At 37.8% G+C, this 15,000-nt stretch overlaps 1 long non-coding RNA gene across 1 annotated transcript in view; it reads left to right on the forward strand.

The window, feature by feature from the left end:
• The first annotated feature begins 4,448 nt into the window (after positions 1-4,448).
• LOC144957524 (uncharacterized) overlaps positions 4,449-15,000 on the forward strand; it is a 118,009-nt gene continuing 107,457 nt past the window's right edge. Inside the window, exons 1-2 of the long non-coding RNA XR_013642180.1 lie at positions 4,449-4,772; positions 6,891-7,187. This is a non-coding gene — a long non-coding RNA (uncharacterized LOC144957524). The remainder of the gene's footprint in view (positions 4,773-6,890; positions 7,188-15,000) is intronic.

Here is a 15,000-nt window from a genome sequence, read left to right on the forward strand (position 1 = left end):
TTGTTTCACTGATTATTGCCATATCGTCTGCAAACATGAGCAATTTAATTGTAATATCCTGTATTTGTAATCCTATGGAATCTTCACTTAATTTACTTTCAAGATCATTAACAAACAGCGAAAACAAAAGTGGCGAAGTGCTTTCACCCTGTAATAATCCGCTGTTTGATTAAAAAAATTGTTGTTGACCTTTACCTCCTGTGGCCAGCTCAACCTTTGAATACATGTTTCTAAATAGCTTGACAAATTTCGAGCTCACACCGGATTTGATCAATTTTGTAAATAATGCGGATCTGTCAATAAGGTCATATGCTTTTTCATAGTCGATAAACGCACAATGTAGCTTCTTCCCTTTAGATAGCAATATCTCGATAATTCCATGTAGAATAAAATGGCAATCTGCTGTGCTCCTTCCCTTTCTAAATCCATATTGAACCTCGTTTAACACATTCTCTCCCTCCACCCATACATTTAGTCTTTCATTCATCACTCTTGTAAACAGTTTTCCTATACAACTCATTATTGTTATCCCTCTATAATTGTTCACATCTCTTTCATCTCCCTTTTTAAAAATCGGCACAATTCTACCCTGACTCCATATCAAGGGGAAATATTCCAATTCCAGTATCTTATTGAAAATTGATAAAATCAGTAATTTGATTTCTGAAGTTGCATTAATAATAAATTCATTTAACATATTATCCACTCCAGTAGCTTTGCCGCGTTTAAGAGCCTTAATTGCTTTGTGTAGTTCCCCCATCTCGATTGGCTTATCTAAAATGTCTATATCTATAATATTCCTTCCCACATCCTTTTCTACCTCTGCAATCTCCGCCCTACCCATCTCTCCAACCCCTGATTCTTTATTTGCTAAAGTTTTAAAATGGTCGTAGAAGTTTATATCTGGCAGCTCTCTTCGTGATACTGAATTTCTTTTTATTTCCTTCCAAAAGTTCTGGGGTTCATGCTTACTTAAATCCAATAAATGTTGCGCTTTTTTGCGACTGTAATTTCTTTTGTTAATCCTACATACCTTCCTGTATTTATTCCTTTCCTTACACATCAATGTCCTGTTTTCCCCTGTCCCCGTCTCTATAAACTTATGTGCTCGTTCAGTGAATACTTTGCGTTGGATCTGACAAGCTTCGTTATACCATGGTGCTTTCTTTCTTCTCCCTTTCCTTTGTTTATCCCCTCTCCCCTCTATCCTAACTACATGATCTATCCCTGCTTCTGTTAAAATATCTGTTAACTCGACTATATTACCCTCTAATACCTCTGGATCTGTGTTAGTTTGTACCAAATATATTAGATTGCTCACCTTATTATGACACACTTCTGTATTTAATAATGTAACGTAATTCTCCTTCTTATCCTCTTTCCACTTTGTCAACATAACCCCATCTAAACCGTCACTTACCTCCCGTCTATGCTCACTATTATTTAATTTCAAAGTAAACGATATTATCTTATGGTCTGACATTTCATTTGTTTCATGGACGTTAAAACCACACACATTTCCTATAACCCGCTTATTGCAAATAACATAGTCGATTGTACTCTCCCCTTTTTTATTGCCAAACGTTGTGCATCCCTTCATTTTATCCTCCCCTGTTCTCCCATTTAATATTGCAAGGTCACATGTGTAACATAATTGGAGTAATTTCAGTCCATAGTCATTTACTTTTTTGTCCTTATTAAAACGTCTAACTGTCATGTCATTACATAAGAAATCTCTTTCACATAAAACATTCTCTACCGAAAGCTCTTCTGTCTGGTTCTCTCTAATGTCAACAGTCAAACAATCCTCTCTCTCCGCCGTCCTTGCATTCATGTCTCCTGCTACTATAATCCCTCCCTGATCGGTCACTTTTGTCAATTGATTTAACAGTTCATCAAAACAACTTACATTATCGTCAAAATCGCTACGCGTTGATCCATACGGCCTCATGTAGACAAATAATAAATATACACTTTCATTCCATCCAAAATGTTCCTTATCTAATTTAAAACACATACCATCTTCATACTCCCAATCTACAACAAAAAAATTTCACTCAGTTTTTTGTTGCGAAATTCAATGAAACAGGAGCGGTTAAATTCATTAATGATTCTGTCAATTCACAAAGCTGAAATAGATGCCATTCCAGATTTCAATAAACAGATTATAAAAAGATTTGCAGAGATGAAACATCGCAGTGCACATTTTTTTTTTACAAGTACTAAAAGTAAGTAATTTCTGTCATTGGTTTTTTTCTCTCTTTTGATTTACATTTATAACATATTGATTGCATTATCTACCAAATCCAATCCTTTAAATGGTGGACAAAGAATAATTACAAAGACCTTTTCATACGGGACTTGTATCTCAGTGTTGTGGCTTGTTGTTTTCGTGAATTATTTGTTTTTGTAAGTTTTGTCCATTCGTAGAAACCATCGGCCCTCCCCCACCCTTCCATAAAAGAGAGTTTTTAATATGTCGTGCTCTCTCCTCTTAACCGTGTTCACTGTATTAGAATTTTTTTTTTCTAATCATGGCACCACCATATGCCGTCAATACGCCACGCCGCTGTGAATGATTAAGCATTTCTAGCTTGTGCTTCAAATTTGAAGAAAATGTAACAACATTTTTCCATATTTGAAAACCATGAGTGTTGCACTTACCTTCAATGGGCTCATAAAAACTTTTGAAATTGTCAGAATTCAACAGTAGTAAAAGTGGCTGCTTCTTGTGTTCAAACAGGAAATAGAAATCAAAGGCAGTTAAAACTTTGACCAGTATCCAATGGGTCTTTTTTTCTGCATTGTTTCTGCGAAGAGCTTGATATAATGAATGTGGGTGTGGAATTAGCCCGGGTGTCCACAAAAACAGGAGTCAGCCGATCGCATCCTATGCTAAGTGTTGCACGCACGCCGTCTCAGACAATAGACTGGGGAGACTTTAGTATAATGATCCTAATGATAATAACAAAGACCCGAGTGACGTCATATTCATACTATCTATAGATCGCTCCCATTCATAAAGTACAGTTCCACAATGAGTCAACATATCCTATGCGAAGTGTTGCATGCACGCCGTCTTTAGACAATAGACTGGGGAGACTTTTGTATAATGATCCTGTTAAATTGTTCTCGTCGACGAGTTCCAGTGTGAGGCATTGGGTTCTAGAAGAATGCCCTAGAATAACGGGGGGTTACTTACCAAAACTTAACGGGGGGGGGGGGGGGGGGGGGGGGGGGGGGGGTTACTTACCAAAACAATTTATGCGATGCGTTTAGATATAATACTCATATTATTCACCAGCTGGATATAGATAGAATGCGCTTGGCCAAGGAGTTCACAACATTGCCATCCGGAAGTATAACGGACCAACACACAAACTCTGTGTAACCATGAACTTTTATAATCTGGTTAATACAGTTTAGTGAGAACAACTCACAAACGCGGATGGCAAAAACAATAACAAAGGCCTGAGTGACGTCATCTGCATACTATCTATAGATAGTTCGAAGATGACGTCACTCAGGTCTTTGTTATTGTTTTTTGCCATCCGCGTTTATGAGAAATGCTCACTGAACCGTATTAACCAGACTATAAACGTTCATGGATACACACAGTTTTGTGTGTTGGTCCGTTATACTTCCGGATGGCAATGTTATGAGGTTCTTAGCAAAGCGCATACTATCTATAGATAGTATGCAGATGACGTCACTCAGGCCTTTGTTATTGTTTTTGCCATCCGCGTTTGTGAGTTGTTCTCACTAAACTGTATTAACCAGACTATAAAAGTTCATGGTTACACAGAGTTAGTGTGTTGGTCCGTTATACTTCCAGATGGCAATGTTGTGAACTCCTTGGCCAAGCGCATTCTATCTATATTATCTACAACTTTCATCGACAAAGCAGCGTGTTTACATTTATTGAGAAATGTCCAATCGCTGTACAACAACAAATCATGTGATCGATGACTAGGTTGGACGAAAACATGAATATATATAGTATGCGCTTGGTTAAGAAGCTCACAACATTGCCGTCCTGATGTATAACGGACCAACACACAATACTGTGTATAACCTTAAATGTTTATAGTCTGGTTAATACAATTTAGTGAGAATTACTCATAAACTACTACTACTACTACTAGGTTCCATGCCTGGTCCAGGCTTCGGATACTGCATGAATTATCTCTCTCCATTCCTCCCTGTCTCTTGCTTTTTCAAACAGCTCTTGGATTGTTAGGTCGATGGCAAAAACCAATAACAAAAGACCTGAGTGACGTCAACTTCATTCTATATATAGATCGGTCCCATTCATAAATTACAGGGTTCCACGAAAACAAGAGTCAACAGATCCTTTGTGAAGTGTTGCATACACGCCCGTCTCAGACAATAGACTGGGAATACTTTTGTATAATGATCCTGTTAAATTGTTCTCGTCGACTAGTTCCAGTGTGAGGCATTGGGTTCTAGAAGAATGGCCTAGAATAACGGGGGGTTACTTACAAAAACAATAGAGAGACGTCAAGTTGGTGCTTTGGTGAGCGAAATCCCAACCCTGTTGACATTGGAATGAAAGGGAAACACCCTTAAGCTCCTTGGTGTGTACTTTATTATTTTTCAGCGCCGTGTTGTTGATTCGTAGTATTCAATAACTTGGAGTATCGAAGGAACGGAAATTGACGTCACTCAGCTCTTTGTTATTGTTTTTAGACAACCATTTTGGTGATACGTTTTCATTGAATTGTATCAATCAGACGAGAAACGGTCATCGGGTGAGTACGTTATATCCGACTCGTGGATATTGTGAGTATTTTACATATTTATGCATAGTATTCATAGCCTGAACCAAGAACTTATCATGTGACGTCATTTTTTTTTTAGATATATGTGAACAGCCTAGTGAGTTGTCGTGAGTAGTGTTCAATGAGACAAGTGATCCGATTAGTTGACCTATAGATAGAATGCGCTTGGCCAAGGAGTTCACAACATTGCCATCCGGAAGTATAACGGACCAACACACAAACTCTGTGTAACCACGAACTTTTATAGTCTGGTTAAAACAGTTTAGTGAGAACAACTCACAAACGCGGATGGCAAAAACAATAACAAAGGCCTGAGTGACGTCATCTGTATACTATCTATACTCGCGACCAAAAGAAAGTATACACATTTAAAATCGTCGTTCCTTTTTTATCTATTGGCGTAGTCTAATGATTTTCCACTGAGTTGTTTACCATTAGCCTTTCTGTTTACCGATAGTCGATGTTTTTGTTTTTGACCTGAAATTCGCTCACCACGTCTGCAAGTGCTAAAGTGACATTTTAGCCACTTACTCTGGACAGGAAGTGTATAGATTAATTTTTTTTGCCATCCGTGTCTTCTTGAAACATTTTCAAGGCAGGAAAACACAATGCAACATACCATCCATTAATCTTTGCGATGTCACGACTTAGTTTAGATCAACATGCACGTGCCATTGGTCATCTTCAAACTGGACAGTCTGTGACCAATATCGCAAAAATGCTTAACATCACAAGGAGAACTGTATATTCGTTATTGGATCAATTGGATTCAGTAGTCTGATGTCACGCCGCCAGGCAACGGCGGCCATCTTGGTTCTAAACAAAGAAAATCATTACTTTTTGTTCTTCATGCTGGCTAGAACTCTTCATTCCCTTTTCATATGCCTTTTGATCAGAATGTGTAAAAGTCAAAACATGAACATATTTATGTGTTTTTTTCCTCTGGGAGCGTTTTTATGCTAGCCGGAGAAATATTTCATACGGGCGTGCGCCATTGTTCCGATAGTTTAGAGCCAGTGTTACTAAGTTACCATGCGTCATTAGGAAGGAAGTGACGTTACGACTATTGAATCCTATTTATTGAAATGACACAAACGGAAAGGGACTAACGAATATACAGTTCTCCTTGTGATATTAAGCATATTGTTCCGATAGTTTAGAGCCAGTGTTACTAAGTTACCATGCGTCATTAGGAAGGAAGTGACGTTACGACTATTGAATCCTATTTGAAATGACACAAACGGAAAGGGACTAACGAATATACAGTTCTCCTTGCAATATTAAGCATTCCATACACTGTCTCTAGAACAAAAATTTGCAACGTAAAAATTTACGCTATCCTCCTCGATTTAAAACCTCATCATTGGTATTTCAAAGTGACCCCCCCCCCCCCCCCCCCCAAAAAAAAAAAAACAAAAACAAAAAAAACCAAAAAAAAAACCCAACAAACTTGTAATTAATGGCCAAAGGTGCCCAGCAAATTTGGAAAAGTGAGTGGAGTTTGCACTTCTGTTGATAATAACGAGAAATGAAGTGTGTAGGAAAGTGCCAGAAGACAACGGAGAATAAAAACTTCGCGGCGGCGATGGGGGCTCGAACCTGCGACCTTACTGGTACGACAACTCCGCCTGGCCGGGGAGATTGTGACTCTATCGTAAAAACTACCCACTACCTCGTGGTGAATGTCAATTGTGTCGTAAGCATTGCAGTGGTATCTTCAATTCGCCATTTTGTTTTTCTGACTTTGGCCCAATAAATACAATACTTTCAAATAATTTCAATGGAGTTTTATATTGCCGCTATGTGGTCTAGTGGTATCGGAAGGTCCTGGGTTCGAGCCTAGCTCGGCGCATAGTTGAGTCTTTGTAAAAAGCTCTTTACTCACACTCTCTCACCGTACTCAGGTGTACAATGAGTACCCGGTCGTTAACAGCGTTGTCTCTGTCGGGAAAAAAAATGTAATGTCGCCTTACAGGCGTCATGTCCAGTCCTAAATATTAAGTGTTGCTGTTGACCAGGGACCCTTTGTAAAGCGCTTTGAGTACGTTTAGTGGTTTAAATTGAACGTATATCTTTTGTATTCCACAGAAATTCATGACAGTTGTGTTTAACAGTAACCAACGTTAAAACGACAACACTCTTATGAAATTAAATTGGAGTGGTTAGGAGATCTCAGTAGATATTTCTTCAGACTGTGATTTACGTGAATTCTTCAAATCTCTGGTTTCCAATGAACTTTTGAGGATTCGTATCGGATTTAAACCAAATTCTGACATTGTGCGGAAGGTTGGTCGTGACGTAGATTGTTTTGGATCAAAGGATAAAATATTGATGCGTTTGGCGCGATGAACTTCGCGGAGCAAGGGAAATTGCACCTTTATGAAGGTAAGATGTCTGTGTTTGTGTTACAGAGACCATTTCTCACGTGATGAAGAATAATGAACATGTTGCTGTGTGAAGCTCGAAGGAAAATAATAAAATAAAGAGACGTATTGGACTGTAAGCTTCAATTTATTAGATGGAGACTTTCGGGTTTCCCCTTTATCAACAACACTCGATGAATGAGAATTTACACATATCTCATTCGTCCTTAGTGTTTCATTCATCGTGTTTTTTTTGTGTGTTTTTTTTTATAATGGGGAAACCCGAAACGTCCACAAATATCTGTCTCCGTCCAATAAATTGAAGATAACAATTCAATACTTATATTTATTTTTTCACATCATGAGGAGAATTATGATAAAATTAATGTTAATGGTGACATGATTAATGTTTGTTAAAATTTTATTCTTTGCAGTGTTGCGTCATTTCCCCCTGTGTTGTATTCCTGAACACAGTTTTGAAAAATCTCTGTATCTTTTCGTGTCTCAATTCAAATTCTTAAAATTTATACAGTCTACCTATAAGGATTTGCTTTATTTGTGTTTTGAATTTGAAAGAAATCCAATGAAACGTCTTTGAGATACACGGCGCGTTTTTTTGGTGACCACCCCATATATATTATATATATATATATAATATATATATATATATATATATATATATATATATTTATGAGTGTTGGTGGGTACTCATATGTACGAAAGTGCTCGAGAATGATGGTGAGAGCTAATATAAAATATAATGTGAGTGACAATTTCTATTATATATATATATATATATATATATATATATATATATATATATATATATTATAAAAACAAAAACATGAAATAATAGTGCTTAACTTTTTGATAAAAGGAGCTATTTATAAAATATTTCAAGTATAATTATGGTCAACTTCCACAATATTGTTTCGAACATTCGCTCTCATCAGGAAGTGAAAGTGAAAGTCGATTGTTGTGATTGCCGCACTTTTTCCAAATGTGTTTGCGAACCTCAAAGAAAAAAACATACCAACACAGCATTACATGGAAAATCATCCCCAGAGCACAGTCGTACTCCCCCACCCCCCCTTCTTCTAAGATTTGCAACCTCTGCTTGGAAGAAAAATTCTTTATCACACAAAACCGAACATGGCAACACTCAATAAAAGAAACGAACTGACATCTTCATGCAGACATAGAAACAAAAGTCTTTTTATGAAATACGCTTCAACAGTCGTAACGTCACTTCCCTCGTAATGACGCATGGTAACTTAGTAACTGGCTCTAAACTATCGGAACAATGGCGGACGCCCTTATGAAATATTTCTCCGACGAGCATAAAAGCGTATCCAGAAGGAAAAAAAAACATTATAAATCTGATCATGTTTTGACTTTTACACATACTGATCACAAGACATATGAAAAGTTCTAGTACACATGAAGAATAAAAAGTACCGATTGTCTTTGTTTAGAACCACTATGGCCGCCGTTGCTGGGCGACGTGACATCCGACTATTGAATCCAATTACGAACCACAATAACCGCGAAGCCGATAAAGTACGATAAACACAACAATCTACTTTCACTTTCACTTCCTGATGAGATCAAATGCTCGAAACAATATTGTAGAAGTTGATCATAATTATAGTTGAACTATATATATATATATATATATATATATATATATATATATATATATATATATATATATATATATATATATGTGTGTGTGTGTGTGTGTGTGTGTGTGTGTGTTTGTGTGTCTCTGTGTGTGTGTACATCAACTTCAGTCCAAGACTTTCACACTGGCAGCCTATTCACACCCCACCCGTTATATTACACTTTACAATGGCCCAGGCGCCTATTATTGGAGGCGATTATAAAGCCCATAAATTAGCCAGTATCCCATTCAAGTCCAGGCAGGGGTGGAAAGGGGGGGGGGGGAGTACGAGGAAGGAGGGAGGGGGGGGGGGAAGTGACACTCCAAGACAGACACGCCCCTATTCATTCTGATGGACAAGACGGTGTCATGTTCTACAAATTATCACCAAAGGTCAGCGATTTGTCACAGAGGTCACTCCATCGTCTCGGAAGTCCTCGGACAAAATATTCGAAAAAAAATCGGTGCTTTGTGTTTTAAATCAATGCAGACCTTAGATACATGAATAAAATTAAAAAAAAAAAAATTCCTTTATTCATCCAGAAGGGGAAATTTGTCTCTAGGGTCTTTTCCAAGGGAAGACTGGAATAACAAACTTGAGCTTGAGCTTTTATATAGCGCAATATCCACTAGACGTGCTCAAAGCGCTTTACAAAGGGCCCCCTGGTCAACAGCAACACGTAACATGTAGATCGAGACATGACGCCTGTTAGGCGATATTATAATTGTTTCGGACAGCGACTACGCTGTTAACGGACAGGTACTTATTTTACACCTGAGTACGATGAGAGAATGTGAATAAAGAGCCTTTTCCAAGGACTCAACTGTACGCCGGGAGAGGCTCGAACCCAAGAAGTTCCAATCCGAAAGCGTTTTCTTTTTTCTATGTCGGAAAAAAAAAGTAATATAGCCTAACAGGCTATACGTTAATTGTTGCTGTTGGTCGGGGACCGCTTGTAAAGCGCTTTGAGCACGTTTAGTGGATATTGCTCTATATGAAAGCTCAACTTTTTTTCTTTAAACTGGCTATATACAATGCTTTAAAAAAAAGATTAGCCACAAAAAAATGCCATTCAAGTATAGGTCAATTAACATTCAAATGACCTTCACCTTGTCAAAAACTCTCAAACCCGTGACTTCAGGGAAGTTCAAAAAGAAGTCCCAGGTTTGAGAGTTTGTGTTTTTTAAATGTGATAAGATGATATAATTTGAAAGACGAGTTTTCTGGCCAAAACATTTAAAAGTGTTGTTTCTTTTTATTTATTTATATTACGGCATTATATACATAGAAGGAATGAAATTGACTTTCCTCAGCTCTTTGTTATTATTTTTTGACTGCCATATGGATGATAAATTCTCGATATATCTATCAATCATCCTATCAACGTTCAAGCTTACACATAGTTTTGTGTGTTGGTGGGATTGATGTGGCTGGCAAAACAGGTGGGTGTTTTGTTTAAACACATAATACCTATGTCCTTGGGGAAGGCACTCAGCATCAAAGGTGATCTGGGATGAGCGTGATTTTGTTTATTGTCAGTGTCATGCCAAATAAACCGGTTACATTGTCTGAATTAAAAACTAATTGATTGTTATCATTTATTGCTATTATTATCATCTTTGTCATCATCATCATCATCATCATCATCATCATCATCATCATCATCATCATCATCATCATCATCATCATCATCATCATCATCATCGTCGTCTTCATCGTCGTCATCATCATCATCATCATCATCACCATCATCAGCATCATTATCATCATAATCATCATCATCGTCGTCGTTGTCGTTGTCATCATCAGCATTGTCATCATCATCATCGTCGTCGTCGTCATCCTCATCATCGTCGACGTCGTCATCATCATCATCATCATCATCATCATCATTTATATAATAATATATATATATTATAATATATATATATATATTATATAAATATATATATCCCACACACACCTTGGTCAGTGAAGCATACATCCTGATCCAAAGTATCAAAATTGACAACTCCCCAGCCATGACACTTTAAGATGAAAACCTTGGTTATATTATAATAATAATATAACAATCCACCCCATCACCCCCCACCCACCCCACCCCCTCCTAAATGACAGTCTATAGATTATATATATAACATCGTGTGTCCAACCCTCTCCTATATTAATATAACCAATAAAGAACATTTAATGTCCGGCTTCTCGCGATTGTTGCTCTATGTGGGTGCAAAACCCTAATTGATAACCATCCCAAATTTCCTATTGTGTGCTGTCTATGGGGTGAATTCATGCTTGAATATGAGGATTAGGCACCGTTCTTTGTATATATTATGTTTAGGTGGACAAATCTGTAACATATAGAATTTAGAGAGATCTTCCGCACCTATTGGGACGGGACAAAACAGTCCCGTTGTGTCCAAGCCGTTGTGAAATGCTAAAAAAATCAACGGGACAGGACTGTCCCAGTCCCGTGTTCATATCGTTTGTGATAGTAGAAAAATATAGCAGACTTCCGCACTAGGACAAAAAAGTCCCAGACTTGGCGGCGCCGTGTCAAAATTGAAATGCCTGTCTTTATTTTCTGCATCCCTACTATTACTACTACTCCTCCTCCTCCCCCCTCCTCCTCCTCCTACTACTACTTACTACTACTACTATACTACTACTACTACTACTACTACTGCTACTACTACTACTATACTACTACTACTACTACTACTACTACTACTATTTCTATTGTTGCTTCTGCTGTGGCTAATGCCACTAATATATCAATACCTACATCCCTTATATTTTGTATTTTATTCCAATTCCATTGTATTTATTTTCAACAATAGTCCACACTTTATTTTGGTTCACTTTCTATACTGCATTACACAGTTCCTCCCCGCCTCCCTCTTTTAACATAATTAAGTACGCACCTTTTATAAATTTTCTATTGCTCTGTTTTAATTCGCGCTTCCTCACAAAGTAGCATACAATTTCCTGCCATCAATGTTTTTGTTTATGCATCTTAACAACGCCACTACCACATTATCTCATTCGTCTGTAGTTTATAATTCATCATGTGTTGTTGATGAAAGGGAAACCGAAACGTCCATTTTATCTGTTTTCGTATATTAAACTGAAGCTTACATTCAATTTCACAGTTATAAATTTATTTATTTATTTCAATTCTGAATATAAAAAAGCAAGAACAATTCAAAAACTAATTCTATGTGATGAAACCACGTAAAGAAGGCATAGCAACATAAATATTTTCGGCAATTTAAAAACGTATGTTTAAATATAATTTAAGAAGTGTCACACTTTTGTGACACAGCAGTAACGTGTCTAAAACCGGTCGCACATCTATTCGGTAACTTGTGGATCAATTATCTTTATCGTTATTTATTTCGGGAATTCTCAATGAAAATATTTATAAGTTAGTCCTTCTGAGCCACTTGGACTCATTGTAAAATAAATTAAGTCCTTTAGAGCCTTGTAGCCATTGGTGCAGGAGTTATATTCCGGTTTCAATAGCGTGAAGCGGACAATTAACGTATTTGTTGAAAACCTTTGAACGGGACGCTAGTCTGTAGTCTATCGCAGATTACTATCTCAGCTTGACAGGTACCCTTTTACACCTGAATGGAGTGAGTGATTGGAGTAAATTTTCTTGCTCTAGAAAGTACAAGTTGGCTTCGGTCGGAATCGAACACAGAACCTCTGAGTCCAGAGTACAACGCGCTAACCATAGGCCATCTTGCCTCCTAAGCTTATAAATCCGGAACTTATCCATGTTTCTGTGGCGTTGAGCAGACAGATAACAGTTTAAAATTTAAAATAATAAAATTCATTTTTTCATCCCATAGGGGAAATTTTTCTCGAGGGTCCATTCCAAGGTAAGACTGGAATAACCCGGGCGTCAGCCGCAATGCAGCGCCGCAAATTTAGCTAGGACAAGGTAGAACCAGGCGTAAGCCGCAGTGCAGCGCCGCAAATTGAGCTAGGCGAGGTGACTTAATCAACTGATGCCTTTCGGGTACGAAGCATGCTGACTTTCTATTATCCTCTTGAATGATGCTAGTCCGTCAAATATTACTTTCATCAGCGAACTGGTACTCATTTGCACCTGGGTAAAATGAGGTGATTCCAAGAAAGTCATTTTAAGATAAGATCGGAGATCACCATAGAGTCTACGGAATTGACCCTTGAGCAATCTTTGGGTCATTAAAGGATGCACCCAATATTGTTTTCTCTTTCAATTTGTCTTTTTTTTCCACGTGGTAAAGCACAGAAATATGCAACCACTATTTCATCCATTACTAGTAGTAGTAGTAGTAGTAGTAGTAGTATAGTAGTAGTATTTAGTAGTAGTAGTAGTAGTATAGTAGTTCGTGGTAGTGGTAGTGTAGTGGTAGTAGTAGTAGTAGTAGTAGTAGTAGTAGTAGTAGTAGTAGTCGTCGTCGTCGTCGTAGTAGTAGTAGTAGTAGTAGTAGTAGTAGTAGTAGTAGTAGTAGTAGTAGTAGTAGTAGTAGTATAGTAGTCGTAGTGGTAGTGGTAGTGGTAGTGGTTAGTAGTAGTAGTAGTAGTAGTAGTAGTAGTAGTAGTAGTAGTAGTAGTAGTAGTAGTTAGTAGTAGTCGTAGTCGTAGTCGTAGTCGTGGTATTGGTAGTGGTAGTAGTAGCAGTAGCAATAATATTACTTTTGCTATAAGAATATTTCATGATTATATAAATCTTATGTAAACAAATCCCATTGTACAGTGTAAAAAAATCATTGTCGTCATGTCGTATCTTATGTTGATTCATAAAATGTGAATTATTACAGTTGCAATTGCCTACAAAAAAACTTTTGAGTCTTGTAAAAAAAAAAAAAAATAATGCATTCGCGCAGGTGTGTCCTGGGACAGTCCTGTCCTAGTGCGGAACCCCTTTTGAATAGAAGTTTTCTCCATTGGGACAGGACAAATTTGTCCCGGGACAGTTTTGTCCTAGTGCGGAAGGAGGGTAAGAAAGATTAGCGGTTGGGTTTTTGTTGGGTTTTGTAGGGTTGTGTGTCTGTTCGAAGAATGGGAAGAGTTTGATGTTTTGTTGGGTTCTACTGTGTAGTCGTTGTCGTTGGGTTGTTTGTCTGTGTGAAGAGTGGGAGAGTTTGATGTTTTGTTGGGCTGAAGAATGAGTCATGAATTCGAGATTTTGTATGGTTTTATGAGATGTGAATAAATGTATGAAAGGAGTAGAGCGAGGTGGAGGAGAGGGAGGGGGATGGGAACAATTAGGAGGAGGAGGAGGTGGTGGTGGTGGGTTGAGAAGAAGAAGAAGAAGAAGAAGAAGAAGAAGAAAGAAGAAGAAGAAGAAGAAGAAGAAGAGAAGAAGAAGAAGAGAAGAAGAAGAAGAAGGAGAAGAAGAAGAAGAAGAAGAAGAAGAAGAAGAAGAAGAAGAAGAAGAAGAAGAAGAAGAAGAAGAAGAAGAAGAAGAAGAAGGAGGAGGAGAATGATGATGATGATGATGATGATGATGATGATGATGATGATGATGATGATGATGATGATGATGAGGAGGAGGAGGAGGAGGAGGATGAGGAGGAATAGAAGGATGAGGAAGATAAGGAGGAAGGGCAGGAATATGTAATGGAAGAGGAAATTAAGTAGTAAAAGGAGAATGAGTAAGATCGTTAGTGAGGAAATGGCGAGTAGGAGGAAGAGAGAAAGAACAGGACGACAGAGGAGAGGGGAGGGGGGGGGGGATAAGAAGGTAGGAGGAGGTGAAGATGGTGGGAGTAGAAATATAGTACAAATTTGATATCACTCAGCTCTTTGTTATTTTTTTTTTTAGCCAGCCATTTTTATGGGCAGTAATCACCAAAATCAGATACGGTTAAGGTTACACACAGTTCTGTGGGTGGGTACGTTCTTTCCGGCTTGCGGGTGTTGTGAGTTTTTTTTATATTAACGCAACGTATTAATAAGACCTGGTGAGAACTGTAGAAATTAACCAATAAACTGGAGTACTTTAGAAAGACACGTATTTAAACATTTGGCTTCAAACATCGAACGATATGAATGACCTTGATCTTGTCAAAAACTCGCATACCGTCAAATGGGATAATTTGCCTCTTCAGTATTCGACCAATTAGAGTATATAATTTAGTTTTGTGGCAATTTTTCCTTTGATAAAAACTTCAGTCC

Source organism: Berghia stephanieae, chromosome 12 (assembly GCF_034508935.2).
Source record: "Berghia stephanieae isolate SIO BIC M18660-M18661 chromosome 12, UCSD_Bste_1.3, whole genome shotgun sequence".
Classification (NCBI taxonomy): domain Eukaryota; kingdom Metazoa; phylum Mollusca; class Gastropoda; order Nudibranchia; family Aeolidiidae; genus Berghia; species Berghia stephanieae.